The sequence below is a fragment of the Equus caballus genome, chromosome X (assembly GCF_041296265.1).
Source record: "Equus caballus isolate H_3958 breed thoroughbred chromosome X, TB-T2T, whole genome shotgun sequence".
NCBI lineage: Eukaryota > Metazoa > Chordata > Mammalia > Perissodactyla > Equidae > Equus > Equus caballus.
Window position 1 is genome coordinate 39,187,281 of NC_091715.1, and position 23,480 is coordinate 39,210,760.

Genomic DNA, 23,480 nt, shown 5'->3' on the forward strand with positions numbered 1-23,480 from the left:
CTTTCCCCTTAAGTATAACGTTAGCTGTTGTTCTGTTTCGGATGCTCTTTCTCAAGTTGAGGAAGTTCCTCTATTCGTATTTCTATTCAGTTTCCTGCAGGAATCAGTGTTGGATTTTGTCAAATGCTTTTTCTACATTGGTTGATATGATCGGATCTTTTTAATCCTGTTAATATGGTGGATTGCATGGATTGCTTTTTGAGTATTTAACCTGTCTTGCATTCCTGGAATAAGCCCCAGTTGTTCATGGTGTATAATTCTTTTGATATATTGCTGAATTATGTTTGCTAATATTTTGTCGAGCACTTTTGCCTTTATATTTATGGGTGATATTGACATGTAGTTTTCTCTTTTGTACTGTATTTTTCTACTTTTATAATCAGGGACGTATTAGTTTTATGTGGCTGCTGCAACAAATTACCGCAAACTGGGTGGCTTAAAGCAACAGAGATTTATTCTCTCGCAGTTCTGGAGGCCGGACGTCAACAATCAGTATCACTAGGCTACAATCAAGGTGTTGGCAGGGCTGTGCTCCCCCTAGAGGCTCTCAGGGAGAATCTCTTCGTTGCCTTTTTGAGCTCCTGGGGCTGGAGCTGTTCCTTAGCTCGTGGCTGCATCGCTCTATACTTCATGGCCAGCATCTTCAAGTGTCTCTCGGCTCTGTCTTTGCATCACGGCCTTCTGTGTGTGCGTCAAAGCTTCTTTTGCCTCCCCCTCATTAGGATACATGTGATTGCATTTAGGACCTGCCTGGGTAATCCAGGATACTCTCCTTATCTCCAGATCCTTAATTACATCTGCAAAGACCCTTTTGTTTTTGCCATATAAGATGATATTTATAGGTTCCAAAGATTAGGATGTGGATATCTTTTAGGGGCCCCCTTTCAGCCTATCACAGGGAAATCCTAGCTTCATAGAATGAATTAGGACGTTACCTCCTCTTCTAGTTCCTCTAAGAGATTATGTAATTGGTGTTAATTCTTTTTTAAAAGTTTGGTAAAGTTCTCTAGGGAAAACGTCTTGGCCAGAGATTTCGTTTTTTCGGTGAGTTTTAAATTATGGATTAAATTTCCTTAATAATTATAGGGCTATTCAAATTATTTCATATGGAGTGATTTGTGGTAGTTTGTATTTTTTGAGGAATTGGTCCATTTCATCTAAGTTATCAAATTTATATGTGTAGAATTGTTTATAATATTGTCTTCATTATCCTTTTGATGTCTTCAGGCTCTGTAGTGATATTCTTTTTCATTCCTGATATTGGTAATTTGTGTCTTCTCAATTTTTTCGTCAGTTTTACTGAAAGTTGATCAATTTTCTTGATGTTTTCAAAGAATCAGCGTTTTGTTTCATTGATTTTTCTCTATTGTTTTTCTGTTTTCAACTTCATTAATTCTGCTCTTTTCTATTATTTCTTTCCTTCTGCTTGCTCTGGATTTTTTATGATCCTTTTTTTAAAAAATTGAAATATAATTGACATATAGCTGTATAAATTTAAGGTGTACAACGTGTTGGTTTGATACATTTATATATTGCAATATGATGACCAGCGTAGCTTTGGCTAATACTTCTATTATGTCACATAGTTGTCATTTCTTTTTGTGGTGGGAACAATTACGATCTAGTCTCTTAGCACTTTTGAAGTTTATAATACAGTATTGTTGGCTGTAATCACTATGCTGTGCATTAGATCTCCAGGACTTACTTATCTACCAGTTCCCGGTTTGTACCCTTAAACAACATATCCCCAATGTGGTCTTTTTTTCTAGGTTTTTGAGGGTGGGACCTCAGGGTTTTCTTGTTTTTGTTCTGTTTTGTTTTTTTGTGAGGAAGATTGACCCTGAGCCAGCATCTGTTGCCAATCTGCCTCCTTTTTTTCCTCTTGCTTGAGGAAGATTGTCGCTGAGCTAACATCTGTGCCATTCTTCCTCTATTTTATGTGGGATGCCGCCACAGTGTGGCTTGACAAGCGGTGCTAGGTCTGTGCCTGGGAACCGAACCTGCAAACCTCTGCTTGTGGAAGCGGAGTGCATGAACTTAACTACTATGCCACCGGGCCAGCCCCTGGACCTTAGATTTTTGATTTGAGACTTTCCTTTCTCAAAGGTGTGCATTTAGTGCTGTATATTTTCCTCTCAGTACTGCTTTAGATGTGTTCCACAAATTGTAAATGTTGTAATTTCATTTTCATTCAGTTCGTTGTCTTTTTTATTTCCTCTGAGACTTCCTCTTTGAACTATGGATTATTTAGAAGGGTGTTGTTTAGTTTCTGAGTGTTTGGGGATTTTCCTGTTATCTTTCTGTTATTGATTTCTGGTTTGCTTCCAGCGTGGTCAGAGAAAACACCTTTATGATTTCAATTCTTATAAAATGATTGAGGTTTGTTTGTGGTGTGTTTTCCATGGACACTTGAGAGGAATGTGTGTTCTGCGTTGTTGGGTGGTGTTTTCTCTAACTGTCGCTTCGACCCTGTTGGGTCTTGTGTTGTTGAATTCTTCAGGATTCTTGCTCATTTCCTTCTTAGTTGTTCTGTGAATCGTTGAGGGAGGGGGTATTGAAGTTTCCAACTATAATTTATCGATTTCTCCTTTTGGTTTTATCATCTTTGGCTTCTGTGTTTGCGGCATGCACATTTAGGATTGCTTTGTCTTTCTTGATGGATTGACTTTTTTGTCATTATATGTCCCTCTCTGTCTCTGGTAATTTTTTTCTCTGAAGTCTACTTTATCTGATATTAACATAGCTACTTCTGCTTTCTTTTTTCCAGCTTTCTTGAGGTATAATTGACAATACTGTTGCTTTCTTTTGGTTAATGTTTGCACGGCATCTTTTTCCATACTTTTACCTTCGACCTGCCTATCTTGCTGTATTTGAAGTGACTGGGGGAAGTTCTGATTCTCCACTAGGCCTTCTCTGACACTCGCTCCAGCAGGACAGAAGAAGGATGCCTCGTTACTGCTGGTTTGGAGTGGAAGTCCAGGCTCCTCGTGGTTTCTCCACTGATAGCACTGAGAGAGAGGACTCATTACTGCCCAGAGGGAGGAAACTTAGCTCCCTGCTGGGTCTTTTCTGCTACCACCCCGGTGTTGCAGGGGGTGTAGCACCTTGTTGCAGCCGGACAAGAGTGGCTGTGTCTGCTCCCCACTTGGCTTTTGCTCATGGGATGGAGTTGGGACCCACATTTTCTTAAGTGGTGCTTGGCTGGGATAAAGTGATTCTTATTAAAAGTTTTCTGTCTTGCTAGGTTGTCCCTTTCCTGATCCTTTGACTAAAGGAAGTAGGCTTATTTGGAGCTGTTTTTGTCTGTGCCCATTGGCATTTTGGGGTTGCCAGCTTCTCCGACACCTCCTCTGGGGTATATGAGGTAAAAAGAAAACTCAAGGGAATCACTGTTGCTGTTCCTCAGGTTCCGAGGTCCCTTGCTGGCCTGCCTTCTCTCCAACTGGCAGAGGCTTCTCTTCCTTGTTTTATGTATAGTGTACAGGGTTTTAGTTGTACTTAGCAGGAGGAATAGGGAAAATTATATTTACTCTATTTTCCCAGAAGCAGAAGGCAGCCTACTTTTTCTTAGGTGAGAAAAAACTACAGAGCTTATTTCCAATTCAGATTAAAGTTACAGAATTTTTACTTCTGTGGTATTATACTTACGTATCTTTTTTGGTGGAGGAGTCATAATTACATTAACATAATTACTTTCTTGGTTGATCCTATAATATAAAAAATAATGAGAGGATAAAGTTTTAGGGGAGGAAGGCAATTCCTCTACCCTTTAAGTCCTTCTAGCTGGTCTAAGAATGAAATTGACATGAGACACAGTAACAGGAGAAAGTCAAACAAAGCTTTATAACACATATACGTGGGAGAAACCCAGGAGAGCTGAGTAACTTGCCAGAATGGCTGAATCCCGCCACCTTAAATACCATCTTTGGCTAAAGACAAAGGATGATGTTGGGGGTAGTGGTCTGGGACTTCAAAGGGGAGCAAGGCAATTCTCAGGGAAATGAAAAAGCAAATGTTTGGTAGACAGAACTTATAAGAATGGGCTTAGGGCCAACCTGGTGGTGTAGTGGTTAAGTTCACATGCTCCGCTTTGGTGGCCGGGGGTTCACAGTTTCGGGTCCCAGGCACAGACCTAGCACCACTTGTCAAGCCATGCTGTGGCGGTGGCCCACATAAAACAGAGGAAGATTGGCATAGATGTTAACTCAGGGCCAATCTTCCTTACACACACACACACACACACACAAATAACAAAAAAAAGAGTGGGCTTAGCAAGGACTCTCCCAGTCTACCGATACCCAGAGTTGTCTATGGTGATGGTCTGTTCTGGGGACAAGCCTTCTATCTTAAATTCTTTTAGGTGGTTAGGGGGAAGGTCAAAGTTTCTTTCAGAGTCTCTTGTCCTTAAAAATAATCAAGCCAAAGAGACACATTTTGGGGTGGCCAATTCTGATCTCCCACAAAGTAAAACTGATAAGAATGGTTGCCTTTTCTAAAAAACAGAAAAAGAAGAAGCAGCATTGAGGATGTTACATAAATATTTTTCCATGTCTAGAAATGATTTTCTATATAATTGTAATGGTTACATAGCATTCTATCCTTTGAACATTTGTGTGTTTTTTTTTTTTTTGAGGAAGATTAGCCCTGAGCTAACTACTGCCAATCCTCCTCTTTTTGCTGAGGAAGACTGGCCCTGAGCTAACATCCATGCCCATCTTCCTCTACTTTATATGTGGGACACCTACCGCAGTGTGGCTTGCCAAGTGGTGCCACGTCCGCACCCGGGATCCGAACCGCTGAACCCCGGGGCGCCAAGAAGCAGAACGTGCAAACTTAACTGCTGTGCCACTGGGCCGGCCTCCTCCTTTGAACATTTGTAATGGCAGTAGGTTTTCATTATAATCGACAATTTGGTGGTGAAATTCCTCAATTTCTCTCTTTATGCACAACCATGATTATGAGATATTTTTCTAGAAATTGAATTTTTGTGTCACAGGAGAGGGATCACTAAATTGTAAGGAATTCAGCGAAGACAGTGAAAAATCTTCCCCTTCATCCTCTACATGGTACTATTATTTGGAGGCTGATGATTTGGGGCCGTGCATGGCAACTTTTTCCTTGTTGTTTAGTACTCAACCCCTCCCCAACTCTTCCTTCCAGATCTTCCAAAGAAGAGTTGGAAATGCTCACATCCCCAGTCAGTTTGTATTTGTTCATTTATCTACTTGTTGCTTTTGTTTTCATGTGATTTCTAGGAAGCTTCTAAGTAAAAATAGATAAATATTAGAATAAAAGGAAGTAAAAAGAAGAAAATACCAATACAAGTCTTAGAATGTAGGCATGCTGGTCAACAATCCTACACAGCTAAAAACTTTGAAGCCTAGATTTATCTCGCATATTCTGGGAAGACATAGCAGAGTAAGAAGTGCAATCAGATACGTGAATTACGATGCCGCCAGGGAGAAATCAGTCTTTCCGCTCTAGTAAAGACTTCCTGGTACTTGAGGGTCAAGAAACCTTTTGATAGATCTTCATGTGGATGATGGAAACAGTGTCTTCAATTATATCCTTGTCATAAATGCCATCACAGGTCTCCTGGGGCTATTTTTCTTTTGAAAAGATTTTTCATTCAGTGTTTGAGTAGGATTAAAAACTACAAGATTTTGCTTGCAGTTGATGAGTGATTAGAGAAAGCCTAAACATAAGTTATTATCTGATTGGTTAATTAAAATGCATCTGACCGAGGCATGTTACTCAGTGATGTACCAGTTACTTGGTGTGGGCTTAAGAGTTTTAGAGCAAAATACCTCTGAACAAAACGTGCCCTGAGAGAGTGGAGGGATAGGGGCAGGGGGTACCTGAAGTTCTGCATAAGCAAACTGATGGAAGGTAGATTCTCTAGGCTTCTAGCAGTTGGTTACCATATGTAGGGACTTCGCAACCAGTTAATTTTACTCTTGACTTTTCTGACTTAGACAGTTTAACTCACTCACCAAGCAGGAGTAAAGAGACACTTTAAATATAGACTAGTTGGAAAACATAAAGCGGTCCTACTTCTCCAGTAGAATTTTAGTTGAATTAAATCGTAAGAGAAACAATGATTATTGCGCACATTGTACTAGTCTCGCTACATCTGTTGAATAGAATTTGCATTCCAAGTGTTTTCATCTTCACCATCATCTTGAGTCCTTAATCTATCTCCCTTCCCTTTTGAAGTCTTCCCCATGCTTTTCAGGCACTCTTTTCTGGTTGGTTCTCTTTTTTTCTGAGTTGCTAGGTGGTGCGCAATTCGAGTGTTTTGGTGATGATGTGATCAAAGCAGTCCGTACAGGAGGAGCATTACTAAATAAGAAATTGCTAACCAATATCCAGATGACAGGGCTTGGTAAAGCACTGTCCCCAGCAGTGCCCAGTTGTCTCCACTGGAGGAGTACTACGGATGTAGTTGGTCTTTCTGTGCGGTAAACTGTGCCATAAAGTGCATGCTTTTTCTGGAGGTGTGTCCGGAGGGAACTGATTTATAAAGGAAGAACCAGCAGGAAGACAGAATTGGATTATTGCAGTAGTGTTTCTTCCTCTTGCATGAGATTCCCTCTTGAATTCCACTTCGGCCTGTTTTCAGCACAGCGATAGCTTTGGCAGCTTCTGCTTTTGCCTTTGTCATGTAAAGACAGCACTCCCTGCGTGGTCCAATGCAAATCTGCTGTTTGCTGTGGCGTTGAGCTGCCCTATCTTCTTTCTGTTTCTTTGCTCTTACATTCTGTTTGTTGACTCTTCTTGTTTTCTTTTAATATCCAACATTTCTTTTCTAGTTTTCCTCCTCAATTTCCTTCTTAATCTTTGTTCTTTGACTTTTCTTTCCTTTCTTCAAATGTTTTGGTTAGTTTTTTCACTGTGACAGTGAGCTTCTGGGTAGGTCTCCGATTTGAACATGGACTAGGCTCCTGAGAGGGAGTGACATGGCTTGAACTTTCTTGTCCTCTTTAAGTGTATGACTTTGTATCAGGAGAGGTGGGTGGTGTATCACAAAATCTGGAATGAGAGTTTTCAGAAGTGTTATTGGGTTCAAATGAGGGATGAAACAGAGACTAAACTTTCTAATTGGCTCCTTTGCAACTGATGTTTCAACTGTTAGTGAGTGCATCTTTGGTATTGATTTTAACAGCAACAGAACTGTTTGAGGATGCTGCTGTCACTTTCTCATCTTCCCAACTTGCAGCCATGTGTAGACTGCTCATCATCACCCGCCACGAACACCATGAAGACCATGCTGCTCCTCTTGGCCAATGTGATGGTGACCTGAATGGTGCCCTGGAACCACAGCATCACTCCCTTCTCTTCTGTCTGTTATAAGGACACTTGTCATTGGATTTAGGGTCCACCCAGGTAATCCAGGATGATCTCAACTCAGGATCCTTAACTACATCTGCAAAGATCCTTGTCCCAAATAAGGTAACATTCACAGAGTCTGGGTGTTAGCATGTGGGCCTATTTTTGGGGGGCCACCATTTAGCCCAGTACAGTCCATCCTCTCGTCCCAAAATTCACATGCATCCCATATGCAAAATACATTCACCACATCCCAGCATCCCCGAAAGTCTTAACCCATTATAGCGCCAACTCTAAGTCCAAAATCTCATCAAGTATCATCAGCTCAAAAAGTCCCAGGTCTTATTATTTAAATCACCTAAATCAGGTATGAGTAGGGTGAGACTCTGGGTATAATTCATCCTGGGGCACACTTCCTCTCAATCTGTGCATCTGTGAAACTAGAAAACAAGTTATCTGCTTCTAAGATACAATGGTGGGATAGGCATAAGATAGACATCCCCATTCCAAAAGGGAGAAATTGAAAGGAATAAAGGGTCACTGGTCCCAAGTGAGTTTGAGATCCAGCAGCGCAATTCCATTAGGTTTCAAGGTGTGGAGATAATCCTCTGTGGCTCGATGTTCTGCCCTTTGGGCCTGTGGTAGCTGCATCTTCTGGGCCTGTGGCAACAATTTCAGCCCCTGCACTGCCTACAGAGGCTCCATTGGCCTCTGCCTCTGGGTCCACACCTCCACTCTCTGACTGCACCTGAGACTCTGCCCTTGAAGTCATTCTTCCTTATTCTTGCAGGGTAGCACATATTTATAGCTAGGTAGTTCATCAGCCCATTTCCTACCTGTAAAATTTTGGAAGTCTGACAGCCTTCTTTCATTTTGCCCTGTATCTGTCCCTTCCAGGTTAAGCTGGCAGTGTTTTTACGCATGTAACATTCTCAAAAGCCTTGTGTCTCTCCTCTGTATGTCTCCACTAAACAAGAGGGACCTCACAGATCTCTACTGGATAATCCCATCTCTATTCCTGGATTCTGCTGAGATAGTTCAATGGATCTATGAGTCACATACCTAATCTGTTCAGGAAAACATGGATAGGCAGAGAATATACCAAACCATCAAGTGTTGGTTATTTTTTGCTTAATAGTTTCTTATTCCGTATATTTCTTTTGTCTCACCTTTTACTATAAGCAGCAAGACAAAACCAGGCCACACCTTCAATGCAGTTGTCCCTCCAGATCTGCGGTTTCGCTTTCTGTGCTTTCAGTTATCCGCAGTCCACCACAATCCAAAAATATTAAATGGAAAACTCCAGAAATAAACAACTCATAAGTTTTAAATTGTGCACTCTTCTGAGTAGCATGATGAACTCTCACGCCTTCCCACCTGGGACGTTAACCATCCCATTGTCCAGAGTGTCCACGCTGTATGTGCTACTCACCTGTTAGTTACTTAATAGCCGTCTTGGTTATCACATCGACTGTCACAGAATCGCAGTGCTTGTGTTCAGGTAACCCTTATTTTACTTAATAATGGGTCTTAAAGTGTAAGAGTAGTGATACTGGCAATCAAATATGCCAGAGAAGCTATAAAGTGCTTCCTTTAAGTGAAAAAGTGTGTTTTCAACTTAATAAGGAACCGAAAGAAATCGTACACTGAGGTTGCTAACATCTATAGTAACTCTTAATACAGTCTATTGTTCTATTTTGTTATTAGTTATTGTTGTTAATCTCTCACTGTGCCTAATTTATAAATTAAACTTTATGATAAATCTATATGTGTAGGAACAAACATAGTATCGATAGGGTCTGGGACTATCCACGGTTTCAGGCATCCACGGGGGTCTTGGAATGTATCCCCCGTGGTTAAGGAGGGACCACTCTACTCTGCTGGAAAATCTCTCAGCTAAATATCCAAATTCATTCCTTACAAGCGCTACTTTCCGTACAATTGTAAACACAATTCTACCAAGTTTTCTGCCACTATATAACAAGGAGAGTCTTTCCTCCAGTTTCCAATGACATGTTCCTCATTTTCATCTGAAACCTCACCATAAGCACCTTTACTGTTTATGTTTCTGTTAACATTCTGTTCATGGTGATATGCATAGTCTCTAAGGTGATAATCTTCCTCGTCTGTCTTCCTTACATCCTTCTGAGCCCTCTCCGGCGGTGCCTTTAACGTCTATATTTCTTCCACTAGTCTCTTCAAGATCATGTAGGCTTTTTCTATCACATGCCTTCAAATTCTGCCAGCCTCTACACATTATCCCAGGCCAAAGCCACTTCCACATTTTTAGGTATTTGTTGCAGCAGTACCCCACTTCCCAGTAACAAAAATTTGTGTTAGTTTCCTAGGTCTGCCATACTAATGACCATAAACTTGGCTTATAACAACAAAAATTTATCCTCTCACAGTTGTGGAGACTAGAAGTCTGAAATCAAGGTGTTGGCAAAGCCATGCCCCCTCTAGGCTCCAGGGGAGACTCCTTCGTTGCTTCTTCCAGCTTTTCGTGGTTCCAGGCATTTCTTGGCTTGCGGCTACCTCACTACAATCTCTGCCTCTGTTTTTACGTGACCCTCTCCTTTGTATTTGTTTTCTCCTCGTCTGTGTCTTATAAGGACACTTGTCATTGGATTAAAGGCCCGACTGGATCCTCTGTATCATCAGGGTTCTACCAGAGAAATAGAGCCAGGAGAGGCTAGATTTGTGTATCTACATTAAGAGATTTAGTGCAAGGAATTGGATTGATCGTGCGAGCTGGCTAGGCAGGGCCAAAATCCATGGGGTAGGCGGTCAGCAAGGGCAGGCTGGAAACCCCGGCAGGAGCCAATGCTGCCATCCACAGGCGGGATTTCTTCCTCCTCAGGGAAACCCCAGTTTGGCTCTTAAGGCCTTTCAACTGATTGGACGAGACCCACTCAGATTATCGAGGATAATCTCCTTTACTAAAGTCAACTAATGGTAGATGGTAATCACATCCACAGAATACCTTCACAGCGACATCTCCATTAGTGTTTGATCGAGTAAGTGGGGACTATAGCTAGCCCACTTGGTGTATAAAACTGACCATCACAGTCCATCCTTGTCAACTTGACACCCACACACATCTCCTTAAACCATACTTAATCTCCAAATAAAGACAATGACAAGGTCGTACTTCTGCCCAACATGGTACAAGTATTATGTGTACCGCTGAAAACAGGCGAACTCTTTCCTGAGAGGAGGGTGCGAAGCCACTGAGTGATGCTCCCTTTGCTCCTTGATAGACTGCAACTTAAATACTGTAAAGCTAACTGTTATTAGTAGATTTTATGTTAGATATAAGAGGATAAGAGAGGGAACAAAACAAAAATATTTCTTGTACACACACACACACGTACACCCATAACAAAATAAGGAAGAAATGCTCGTAAAAATGTTAGCCCTCATTTCTGTAACTGGCGACGTGGTCGTAGCCTGTGTTTATAAGTACTTTCTATTCCCCATTCTATATTCCCTTTGCCCTCAGGAAGCGCCTTAGCTGGTCATGGTTCTTTACCGAGTGAGGTGACCCAAACCTTAATTCCTGCAGTCTGGGCTATTAATAGGTGTTTTTTTTTAATTTTTATTTTTTAAAATTTTTTTTGAGGAAGATTAACCCTGAGCTAACATCTGCCACCAATCCTCCTCTTTTTGCTGAGGAAGACTGGCCCTGAGCTAACATCTGTGCCCGTCTTCCTCTACTTTATATGTGGGACGCCTGCCACAACATGGCTTGCCGAGCGGTGCCATGTCCACACCTGGGATCTGAACCAGCAAACCTGGATCCGCCAAGCAGAACGTGTGAACTTAACCACTGTGCCACTGGGCCGGCCCCTATTAATAGTTTTGCCTGAATTATGTTATTGTAGTTTTCCATTGACTTTAATCACAAAGCATGATAGTATGCCTTAAGGGACCTTCTGTATTCCAGGCATATACTTCCTTACCTCTATTATGTAGCAGCAACCCAATTTCCCCTTGGTAGTCAGCATCCATCACCCCAGCCAACACTGTAACTGCCTTCCTTGCCTGTTGGTTCAGAGGCCTGAGGAGCCTAAAGTGGCTGCGTAGCAGTCTTAGGTTCCAGTTCAGTGGAATCACTGTCGTGTCTCCTGGTGGAAGCGTTTCTCCCTTTGGAACTCTACACCAGCAGAGCATAACAGCACAGGGATGGGAAGGAAAATTCTTGCTAGTTGATCATTAGGGGTAATAGTGAATGGTGCCATTCCCATTTCCAGCCCTTGAGTTCTAGACCCGTGACTCCTGTCTATGAGAGAAATAGCACCATATATTAGATGCTGATTCAGAGGCTGTACAGCCTCCTGGAGGACATTGCCCCAGCCCTGCAAGGTGTTACCACCTGGCTGGCACTGAAACTGAGTCTTCGAAAGGCCCTTCCACCGTTCTCTCAAGCCAGCTGCTTCAGGCTGGAGCGGAACATGGTAAGACAAGTGAATTCCCTGAGCACGGACCCATTGCTGCACTTCACTGGCTGTGCAGTGAGTTCCTGGATCAGAAGCAATGCCCTGTGGACGCCACGATGGTGGATAAGGCATTCTGTAAGGCTACAGACAGCAGTTTGGGCAGAAGCATTGCATGCGGAAAGGCAGGTTCATATCCAGAGTAACTGTCTATTCCAGTAAGAACAATGTGCTGCCCCTTCCGTGAGGACAGCAGTCCAGTGTAATCAACCTGCCACCAGATAGCTGGCTGATCACCCCGGGGAATGGTGCCACATTAGGGACTCAGTGTCTGCTACTGGCAAATTGGGCACTCTGCTGTGGCTGTAGCCAGGTCAGCCTTGGTGAGTGGACGTCCATGTTGCTGAGCCCGTGCATAACCTCCATCCCTGTCACCACGGTCATTTTGTTCATGAGCCTACTAGGCTCCCTGTGCTAGCTGCAACACTTGTACAAGCTGCAGATACTTCCAAAATCGTGTCTGAGTGTGGATCATAAGGGCCCAAAGGCATCAAGAGAGCTACGACTTTTTGCAATTCAGACATAATTTACTTTTTTTCAGGCCCTTATTCAAATACAGCCTTCTTTGGGGTAGTTTTATGTAGAGGAGCTAGCAATATTTGCAGATGTGGAACATGCATTCCACAAAATCCACGTGACCTGAGCCGGTGCTCGGTTTCTTGCTTAGTAGCAGGGGTAGGGAACAGCAATTCGTTTCTTGTTGTCCCTGGAATGCCATGGCTGACTGCTGCCCAGGGTATTCCTAAGAATTTCACCATTTGAGTAGGCCCTTAGAGTTTTGTTGGATTTATCAACTAGCCTCTGTTGATCGTGTGTGTCACTGTTGCATTTAAGTCAGTCCTAGTTTGCTGTTCCATTTCTGATATTATCATGATTTCATCCCTGTAGTGTATTATTATGCTTGAAACTTGCATCAAGTCCAAATCCTTTCTCACCAAATTATGACAGTTGAATTATGACAGCTGGTGAATTCAAATAACGCTGTGGCAGGACAGTAAATGGAAATTAGGATCCTTCCCATGTGAAAGCAAACTGCGGTTGCCTCTTTTCCTATATTGAGGTAGAGAAAAAAACATTTGTAGGGTCAGTCACTGAGAACCAGTCTCCTTTAGCTTCCTGTATTTTTCCACCGTTGAAACCGTATCGGGAAATACCGATGTTATCAGCAATTCTAATTTATTTAAGCCATGATGGTCTGCTGGTGTTCCCCTGAGCCATCCACCTTTTTCATGAGCCATACAGGGGTAGCTAAGAGAATTTATTGGACCAGCACTCCAGCTTCTAACGTGTCATTAATTAAAGTGGTGATGTCTTTCTGTCCACTACCTATTCTATGCTGCTTCAAAATAGCAACTTGTATGGGCTCTGGCAGTTCTAAAGATTCTCATTTATCATGGGCAATTAATACTGGCCAAAGGGTGAACTTACATTCCTTCTCTTCTACAATATTAGATAGGAGAAGTGTTCCTAGTCAGACAGAATACCCATCTCAGGAATACATCTAGATGAAGAAGATACAGCCATGTCATATAAAGTCCATTCAGACATTCCCATTTTCTTCCAAACTTTCACCTTAATTCCATCAACTGTCGCGCCCCTCCCTATGTCCTCCTAATCAAACGGTGGCCCCTGTTAGGCCTTCACTGACAGATTTTGGAATCACAGTGCATTATTTTTTTGTTTAAAAGAGTCCCAGAGGGGCTGGCCCCGTGGCCAAGTGGTTAAGTTCTTTCGCTCCGCAGCAGGCGGCCCAGTATTTCGTTGGTTCGAATCCTGGGCACGGACATGGCACTGCTCATCAAACCACGCTGAGGCGGCATCCCACATGCCACAACTAGAAGGACCCACAACGAAGAATATACAACTATGTACTGGGGGGCTTTGGGGAGAAAAAGGAAAAAAATAAAATCTTTAAAAAAAAAAAACAAAAAAACAAAGAGTCCCAGAAAAGTTCCTTCTCTGCCTCCTTGCCATTTTACCCACACATGTGCATATGGCCCTGGGTGCCCAGCTGGATGTTGAGCCTGGCTGGGGACCAAGATAAACCATGAGTCTATACTGATAATAAATGACTGAACGAGGGGGAAGAGAAAGCTCTTCCTTAAGGTTTAATGCCAATTAATAATGTGGAAAGAATGATAGAGTTAGAAAAATAACCATTTTTGCAACTGTTGTAGTAATAATTGAGTCAAGCAAAAATCATTGATGGATGCCAAAGCTATTAGATGAAAGTTTGATGAGGAACAAAATATTTACATAGTCTCAAGATGTGTCCCCGCAGATAACTCCTTAATTACATAGGGAAAATTGGTTACTTTACAATGGAGAAACCTAACAGACACTAAATGATCATTTAGTCAAGGTAAAATGTAAAAATTTTAATTGGAAACTTCCTCATAATCTCACCTTCTGGAGATAATCAGTCTTAACAGTCCAGTAAATATCCTTCAGGAACTCTGAAGTTTTTTTGGATATGACTATCCACTTGTTCCAGAGCCATTTGTTGAGAAGAATATCCTTTCTCCACTCAATATCCTTGACACCTTTGTCAGGCATTAATTAACCATATATTAGTGGGTCTATTTCTAAGCTCTATTTTGTCTCATCTATATCTTTACAAAAATACAGCACTGTGTTGTGAACCGTAGCTTTATAAGTCTTGAAATGAGATAATGTAAGTCCTCAAACTTTTTTCTTCTTTTTCAAAGTCGCTTTGTCTATTCTACGTCCTTTTTATTTCCGTATGAATTTTAGAATCAGCTTGTTAATTTCTACTTCTTAAGTTTCTTTATTGATTGTGATCAGCGTTGTTTGTAATATTCCTATTTTAAGGAACCTACTGAGATTGTTTTCTTTGTGCCTCAGTATGTGATCAGTTTTTGAGAATGTTCCACGTGTGCTTGAGAAAAAGTATGTTCTGTGTGATCTGTATGGTAGTTGTTTTTGTCCACTTAATCTGTCTCATTCTGTGAGTGGAATGTTACAAGTCTCCCGTTGGAGAGTGTTCCTGTTTCTTCCTACATTCCTGTAGTTCTTGGTTTATAGAGGCTTTGCTGTGTTACTTTGTGCATAGGCTTTATTGTTATGGCTTCATTGTGGACAGGGCTTTCAACGTTACAAAGTATCCTACTTTGTCTCATATAATTGCTTTCGAAATTCTTCTTTGTCTGGTATCAGGATTTCAATCTCTGCTTTTATATTGTTTTCATTCGCTAAATCGTTGTCCATCTCTTTAATTTTAGCCTTTTGAAAGACTGTTAAGCATATCTCTTGTATAGAGCATTGTGTTGGGTTTTGCTTTATGAGGCAAAGTGAAAACCTTTTTCTTTTAATAGGTGGGTAAACCTATTCACGTTTATTCGTATTACTGTTTGTTAATGTAAATAATATAAATATGTTTGGTCTCAATTCTCTCATATTTTACCTTATGTTGTAATTACTCTGTGTATTTGTTATATTTACTATCTTTCCCTATTGAGTGTTTCTTCTGAATTTTTGTTGGTAATTAGGAAGACATATTTTTATGCTCGTGGTTGCCTTTGTGTTAATACTTTTTATAGTACCTTTAGTCAACTCTTTTTTCTTTCTTTCTTTTTATTTACTATTTATTTATAAAAATTGTATATATTTAAGGTGTACAACATGATGATTTGATATACATATACATAGTGAAATGATTACTACAGTCAAACTTATTAACATATCATCTCCTCACATCATAGTTACTATTTTTTTGTGTGATCAGTGTACCTGAAATCTATTCTCTTAGCATATTTCCCTTGTTCAATACAGTATTATTAAGTATAGTCATCATGCCTGTACATTAGATGTCTAAACTTATTCATTCTACGTGACTGTAATTTTGTACTCTGACCAATATGTCCCCATTTCCCCCATACTCCTGGTAACCACCATTCTACTCTCTGCTTTTATGAGTTCGACTTTTTTTTCTTAGATCCCACGTATAAATGAGATCAGAGTGTCTTTCTCTGACTTATTTCACTTAGCATAATGTCTTCCAGGTTCATCTGCGTCATCGCAAATGGCAGGATTTCCTTCTTTCTCATGACTGAGCAAGTATTCCATTGTATGTATATATCACATCTTTTTCCCATTCATCTGTTGACAGACACTGAGGCTGTTTCCATATTGTGACTGTTGTGAATATAGTGAACGCGGGAGTGCAGATAGCTCTTCAGGGTGGGGATTTCATTTCCTTTGGATAGATACCTGGAAGCGGAATTGCTGGATCATGTGGTAGTTGTATTTTTAATTTTTTGAGGAACCTCCATACTGTTTTTATTAATCTTTTACCATCTACCTTGTCTCTCACCGCTTACTTATCCAGCAGTCAGTGATCTTATTCAGCTTTCCCCTTTTTCTCTTTTCCTCCAATTTTTCAGTTGTAGTTTTTCTACTTTTTTCAAAACACCTAATGTTTGTACATTATCCTTCAACCCGTGACCCCAGCCTTGTTTTAGTCTTAGCTTTACAATTAAATATATGAAACGCTCACTGTCAGTCCTTTTGCCAAAATTTTCCCATTCGCTGTTTTCGATTGGCTGAAGCTCATCATTTAGTGGAATGCTGTCCAGTAGAACTTCCTGCAATGATGGGAATGTTCTGTGTCTTTGCTGTCCAGAACTGTAACTAGCCACATGGGGATGCTGAGCGCTGGAAATGTGCCGAGAGTGCCTGAGGAACTGATTTTCTATTTTATTCCATTTTAATTAATCAAAATTTAAATTTAAATAGCCATATGTGGCTAGTGGCTACCATATTGGTTAGTGCAGCTCTATTAAATTCTTTAGGAAGAACACAAGTGTTCTGGCACATTCAAAACTGTTTTTCTAATGGCCTTGATACTTGAAGGATATCTTGGCCGGATATAACTTCCTTTGTTTGTACTTTCTTGAAAATATTATTCTACTATTGCTTTGTTTTGTATGTTTTTGAGAAATTGATGCCAATCTAATTCTCTTTTTACATTTTTTATCTTAAAATTTTACTTATTTTTTATTATTTTACTGAGGTCACAGGAGTTTATAACATTTTGTAAATTTCAGGTGTACATTGTTATATTTCAGCTTCCGTATAGAGTGCATCATATTCACCACCAAAAGTCTGGTTTTTATCCATCACCATATACACATGCCCTTTTACCCCTTTTGCCCTCTCCCCACCCCTTTCCCCTCTGGTGACCACCAATCTGTTCTCTGTATCTATGTGTTTGTTTATCTTTCACCTATGAGTCAAATCATACAGTATTTGCCTTTCTTGGTCTGACTTATTTTGCTTAGCATAATACCCTCAAGGTCCATCTATGTTGTTGCAAATGGCGCAATTTTGTCTTTTTTCTGGCTGAGTAGTATTCCATTGCATATATAAACCACATCTTCTTTATGTATTCATCCATTGATGGCCACTTGGGTTGCTTCCAAGTCTTGGCTGTTCTGAATAATGCTGTTATGAACATAGGGGTGCATATATCTTTTCAAATTAGTGTTTTCATAATCTTTAGATAAATACCCAGAAGTGGAATAGCTGGATCATATGGTGTTTCTGTTTTTAATTTTTTGAGAAATCTCTGTACTGTTTTCCATAGGCCAATCTAATTCTCTTGCCTTGTAAGTTATTTCATCTTCTTGCCTGGAGGCCCTGAGGATTTTTTCCCCTTGTCTTTAAATTCTAGTAGTTTTATTAGGATATATCTCAGTTGATTATTCCAGGTCAATTTTTCTTGGTACCCAGTGGGTGGCCCTTTGATTGTTTTGAGGTTTCTTTTGTGATCCAGGATATGGTCTAGCTTACTGAATATTCCATGTGTACTTGAAGAAACTGTTAATCTCTCTATTTTTGAGTGGAATGTCCTGCGCAGTCAGTTGGTTGATTGGTGGTGTTCAGTTTCTCTATTTCTCGCTGATTTTATTACTAAAAGAGGTGTTGAAAGCCAGCAGCCATAATTGCTGATTTGCCCGTTTCTATTTTCAGCTCTTCCCGTTTTGCTTCATGTATGTCGAAGCTACATTATTAGGGCAGTCTCCCTCACACTCCTGCTCCAGGGCTCCCCGTCCTGGTCCTCTGGCTGGACAGTTGGGGCTTTAGTTTCTCCACTCTGGCACTCACTCTCTGCAACTAGGTTTGCCCTCAGGGCCAAGTGGTAGGAGGTTAGAAAAGAGGCGCAATGGCGATTCTTCTCACACTCTTCGGACCACTGTGCCCCTGGCCAAAGAAAATGGCTCCTCTTCTGTAGGGTTTGAGGCGCCTGCTGCTTCATGGTTGCGGTTTTGGCACTGGGGCACTTTGGGGCAGGACTGTATGAGGAAAAAAAAAAGATTGCTCCCATTTTCTCTGTCCCATAGGGGCCCTCCTTCAGTCTGCATGTCACATTGGTGTCCCTGCTGACTCTGTGCTTGGCGCTTCTCCCAAGCTCTGTGTTCTCTCTTAGCCGTCCAGTTTATTCTGGGGATTTGAGCTAGTATTGAAGTGCTGTTGCCTCCCAGCTTGGTCTAGCCTAGCCTTCTCTCCTGAGCTCCACAATCATATCCACCTGCCAACTGGGTGTCTCTGTCAGAATGTGCCATAAACACTCCAGCTCAGGTCCAAGATCTGTCTCAGTTTCCCCTTCTGCCAACCCATTGTGTCTCCTGTTTTGCTAATTTCAACATATGGCACCAGCCTCTATCAGCTGCTCATGCCATTATCCTGGAGTAATATTCTCTCCCTTTCTTCCACTTGACGGTACTTCTGTATAATTTATAAATATAAATGTATTGTGGAAAGGTCAGAAAATATTCTGGTTGTGTAAGAAGTCAAGTATTCTGGAGACTGATGATCTATAGAAAAAAGAAGATGAAGATCGCTCCCCTGTCTGGCCCCTAAATGTCTCTATAGCCCTTTATGTCATCACAGTCCGAAGCACTATTTTCTTGTCATACTTTGCTGAAATGTAGTTCCGTAAATCACCGTGTGTGTTTCATGTCTTCCTGCCTTTCCTTATGCTGTTGCCCCATATTCAAGGGAAATGATGTTCTCGTTTAAGGCTTCAAAGCTCTACCTCCTCAGGTGAAGTTCAGTCTGATAACACAAAGTGGAATCTTGTTCCCTCCCTTGGGAAAGCCCATTGCACCCTGTGCCTTTGTCCAGCGTAGCTCCTGTGACCCCTCACTGCAGGCATGTGTTCCTGTACAAGTCTCCGGAGTGGGGTAGGAGCTCCTTAGGAGCAGACACTCCATCGGATTCCTTTTCGTTTCCCCGGCAATGGGGACAGGTCCAGGCATATAGCGTTAACTCAGTAGTCAGTAGTCTTTTCTTCATGACTTGATAAGTTAACGCAGTAGCAGGGCTATTCTGAGTTTCCCCCCCACAAAATATAATATCAAGCAAGACACGGAGTCAAGTGTCTGGGGTAGCTTTTTCTAGTCACCTCTTAGTGATGCTCTCTTGAGAGAGTATACAGAGTTCATTGACCCCCCCCACCTTCCAAGGACACTGGGCCTGGGCCCCACACAAAGGAATGCGTCTGGGCTCAGGGCCAAAGATGGCCACTTCGGCCTTGACTCTAAGGCACAAGTTACAAAAAATATATCCTGTGCCATGTTCCTTGTCTGGGCTGGCCACCCTGACGGGCACCTGACAGGACTTTAAAAACACCCCATCTGTGGAAACAAAAAAAATTAAAACACCCCATCCGTGGGAACAAGAAGAAATAATTCAAAATATCCAAATGTCTAAAACCCTAAGTCGGAACCCAGAAAAACCTTAGGATGAAAGAGAGTCACAGGCATAGAATAATTGGAAGCCTCACTGAGGAAAGGACGCTTTGCCTCAGACCTAGACAATCGGCACTCCCACCCGCCATACAAGCTATTGGGACTTCCCCGGCTGATTGTGGTGTGGATGTTGTAAGCACCGATTTGTTGTTCCCCTTTATCCCTGCTCCTTGTTCTGTTTCCCTTTATCAATAAACTTTGATTTCTTTTTTTTTTAAAGATTTTTTTATTTTTTCCTTTTTCTCCCCAGAGCCCCCCGTACATAGTTGTATATTCTTCGTTGTGGGTCCCTCTAGTTGTGGCATGTGGGACGCTGCCTCAGCGTGGTCTGATGAGCAGTGCCATGTCCGCGCCCAGGATCCGAACCAACGAAACACTGGGCTGCCTGCAGCGGAGTGCGCGAACTTAACCACTCGGCCACGGGCCAGCCCCAATAAACTTTGATTTCTTAAACAACCGAGTAGCCTTGGCGGTACCTGTCATTCCTTGCCCTTTGCCGCTGTGGGCAACAATTTTGGCGCTGTGAGCAGGATCCGCATTTATGGGCTTCTTGTTTAAGAAATCAAAGACCACTGAAGCTCCTATTGAGGTCCCGGGATGGCAGCACCCTCAGTTTTCTGCATTGGCCCAGGAATGGAGTCGTAGATCAGGCTTGTATGAGGCATGGAATAATAAGCTCCCTATGTGGGAGCCTATTCATGTGGTGAATGCATTGCAGACAGTAAAAGGAAAAGATGATGTTGCCTTCTTGGCTAGAAGAGGATGGTGTTTGTTACATGCTTACCGTAGGGCCATAGAAGACGGGGATCGCATACTAAAGGAGAGGTGTTGTTAGAGAGGGAACTGTCTGATTGCCAGTCTCGGCTGGCTATGGTGCAGTGCCAGAATTATGTGTTGGGAGATGAGGCTAGGACCTACCAACATGTTGCTCAAAAGGCGGCTGCGCGTGTGGCAAAATATAAATACCGCCGCCGCCGAGGACAGGTGAACATAAAAAAGGTTCATATGGCAATTGCATCGGCCGGCCCTAACTGGGACCCAGACACCTGGGATGGTGACATCTGGGACGATGATGAAAACCCCTCCTCAGATGAGGAGGCCTTGCCAGCCAAGACTGTCCCTGCCAGGCCGCTGCGGCGGCGCCGCTTAGAGCAGCAGGGAAATCAGGAAGTGCAGCAGGACGTAGTGGAAGACTTTACCCGGCAGGAAATTTCAGCTATCCTCGCACGGGCTACCCAACACCCCGGCGAGCCTCTATTGTCCTGGCTAGTTAGGTTATATGATATGGGGGCAGGTGGAATACAACTAGATTCAGGAGATGCCTATAAATTTGTTACTGTCTCTACTGAGCCTACAGTGCGTAGTGGCTTTAGAGACCGGAGTGTAAGGACCCACAATGCTCAAGGTGGTGATGGCACTACTCTGCTGGCCCTTGCCGTTCGAGGGGCCCAGGACAAATATCCTACTGATGACACGTGGCCAAATGCCGATCGGCCTTAGTATACTTTGAAAGATTGTTGTCAACGAATCAGGGAAGAAGCAATGAAATGGGCTGTTTTCCTGGGAGTGGCGGATGCATTGGCAAATATGCTTCTCAGCGTCCAAATCTGTAAGCGCATAATTAAGACAGCCCCACCTGCCTATAGGCAGGTCATTGTGACATTACTGTTTAATGAGACTGACACCCCTATATCAGAGGTGATATAAAGATCTCACAGCTGGGAGGTCTGGGGGAATGGAATACCACTAGGGAAGCTGGTAAATGCCGTGAGGATTTACAAAAGCAAAAGAAAAGGATTTCAGGGCAGCTCCGTGGTGCAGTGGTTAAATTCCCACGTTCCACTTCTCAGCGGCCCGGGGTTCACCGGTTTGGATCCCGGGTGCGGACATGGCACCATTTGGCAAGCCATGCTGTGGTAGGCGTCCCACGTATAAAGTAGAGGAAGATGGGCACGGATGTTAGCTCAGGGCCAGTCTTCCTCAGCAAAAACAGGAGGGTTGGCAGTAGTTAGCTAAGGGTTAATCTTCCTCCAAAAAAAAGGCAAAGGATTTCCCAGAAGGATGTTTTCAGCCCTTCTACAGGCAGGGGTTGCTAAAGAGAAGATTGATGGGGCAGAAACTAGGGATTTGTGGCCTTTGTTTAAGGAAAAAGGATTACATGCAAGGAAGGCTTCAGGAGGAATGCTTACAGAGGAAAAGGGAAAGCCCCCAAGTGGGGAACAGGTGGCCCCCCCAGCTCCTCCAGCGGCACCGGCTGATCCTCTTTTTGTTGATTTGTTAGCCTGACATGAGGGCCAAACCTCTGTACAGAGGTTAGGGCTGCTATTAAAACGGACGCTCGTCCCCATGTAGCTCTAACAATTTTCTGGAAGAATGGCTCAACAACAGTAACTCGAACATTGGTGGATATGGGGGCAGAGGCCACTCTTATCTATGGCAATCCTACAAAATTGAGAGGTCAAAAATTTCTTATTACAGGTCTAGGAGGAAAAGAAATTTCTGCAGTAGCCACACATTTGACCATGCAAATAGGGCAACCCCCTAAACGAACTTATTTGGTAATGATAGTTCCTATTTCTGAATATATAATCGGCATTGATATTCTGAAAGGATTAACATTGCAGTTGACAGACGGACGAGATCAGTTTGGGATACACTCTTTAACGTATTCTGCCCGTTCTCTTATTATTGGATGTATTAAACATGAGGTGGAGTTGCCCCCAGCCACTTCACTTGTACAAATGAAACAGTATAAGATCCCAGGGGGGCAACAAGGAATTTCAGACACTATATAGGAATATTTAGATGCCCAAGTATTAATACCTATAACTACAGAATGGAATAATCCCATCTGGCCTGTCAAAAAGAGTGATGGCTCTTGGTGCATGACAGTAGATTATCGAGAACTAAACAAGGTGACTCCTCCCTTAACTGCTGCCGTGCCTGACGTGGTCACCTTAATAGAACAAATACAAAGACATCCTGGTGTTTGGTATGCTGTGATTGATTTGGCTAATGCTTTCTTTTCTATACCCATTGTTAAAACAGTTCAATCCCAATTTGCTTTCACCTGGCTGGGAGGACAATATACTTTCCCCAGGTTGCCTCAGGGATATATACACAGCCCCACTATCTGTCATAGGGAGGGGGCGGAAACATAGTCCCACACCTCAATAGATTTAAGTACACAGCTAATCCATTATATTGATGACATCTTAATTCAGGGATTAAATCAGGAAGAGGTAAATTGTGCTTTACAAGCAGTTTTAGAAACCTTACAGGAGGCGGGCCGGCCCGGTGGCACAGTGGTTAATTGCGCACCTTCCGCTTCTAGGCGGCCCGGGCCTCGCCAGTTCGGATCCCGGGTGCGGACATGGCACCACTTGGCAAGCCATGCTGTGGTAGGCATCCCACGTATAAAGTAGAGGAAGATGGGCACGGATCTTAGCTCAGGGCCAGGCTTCCTCAGCAAAAAAAAGAGGAGGACTGGTAGTAGTTAGCTCAGGGCTAATCTTCCTCAAAAAAAAAAAAAAAAGAAAAGAAAGAAAGAAACCTTACAGGAGGAAGGATGAAAAATAAATCCCACCAAAATCCAGGAGCCAGCACAAACTGTCACATTCTTAGGCATAATTTCGAATAAAGGACAACGAGAAATCTTGCCAAAAGCAAAAGAAAAGATTTTGAGTTTTGCCCCTCCTCGAAATAAAAAGGAGGCACAAAAATTTATTGGCTTGTTTGGATTCTGGCAGCAACACATTCCACATTTAAATCAAATCCTGGCCCCCTTATATTGAGCCACTCGGAAAAAGTATCAGTTTCAGTGGGGTGAACCAGAGAAAAATGCTTTTGAAAATGCTAGACAGGCTATACAAACAGCCCTGGA

General features: G+C 42.4%; 1 protein-coding gene and 1 pseudogene across 4 annotated transcripts in view; one reads left to right on the forward strand and one right to left on the reverse strand.

Annotated features, from left to right (window-relative positions):
- The window catches only part of ZNF157 (zinc finger protein 157), a 51,529-nt gene that overhangs the window by 18,586 nt on the left and 9,463 nt on the right, over positions 1-23,480 (forward strand). The window lies entirely within an intron of this gene.
- Positions 6,128-18,102, reverse strand: LOC111771624 (UBX domain-containing protein 4 pseudogene; annotated as a pseudogene).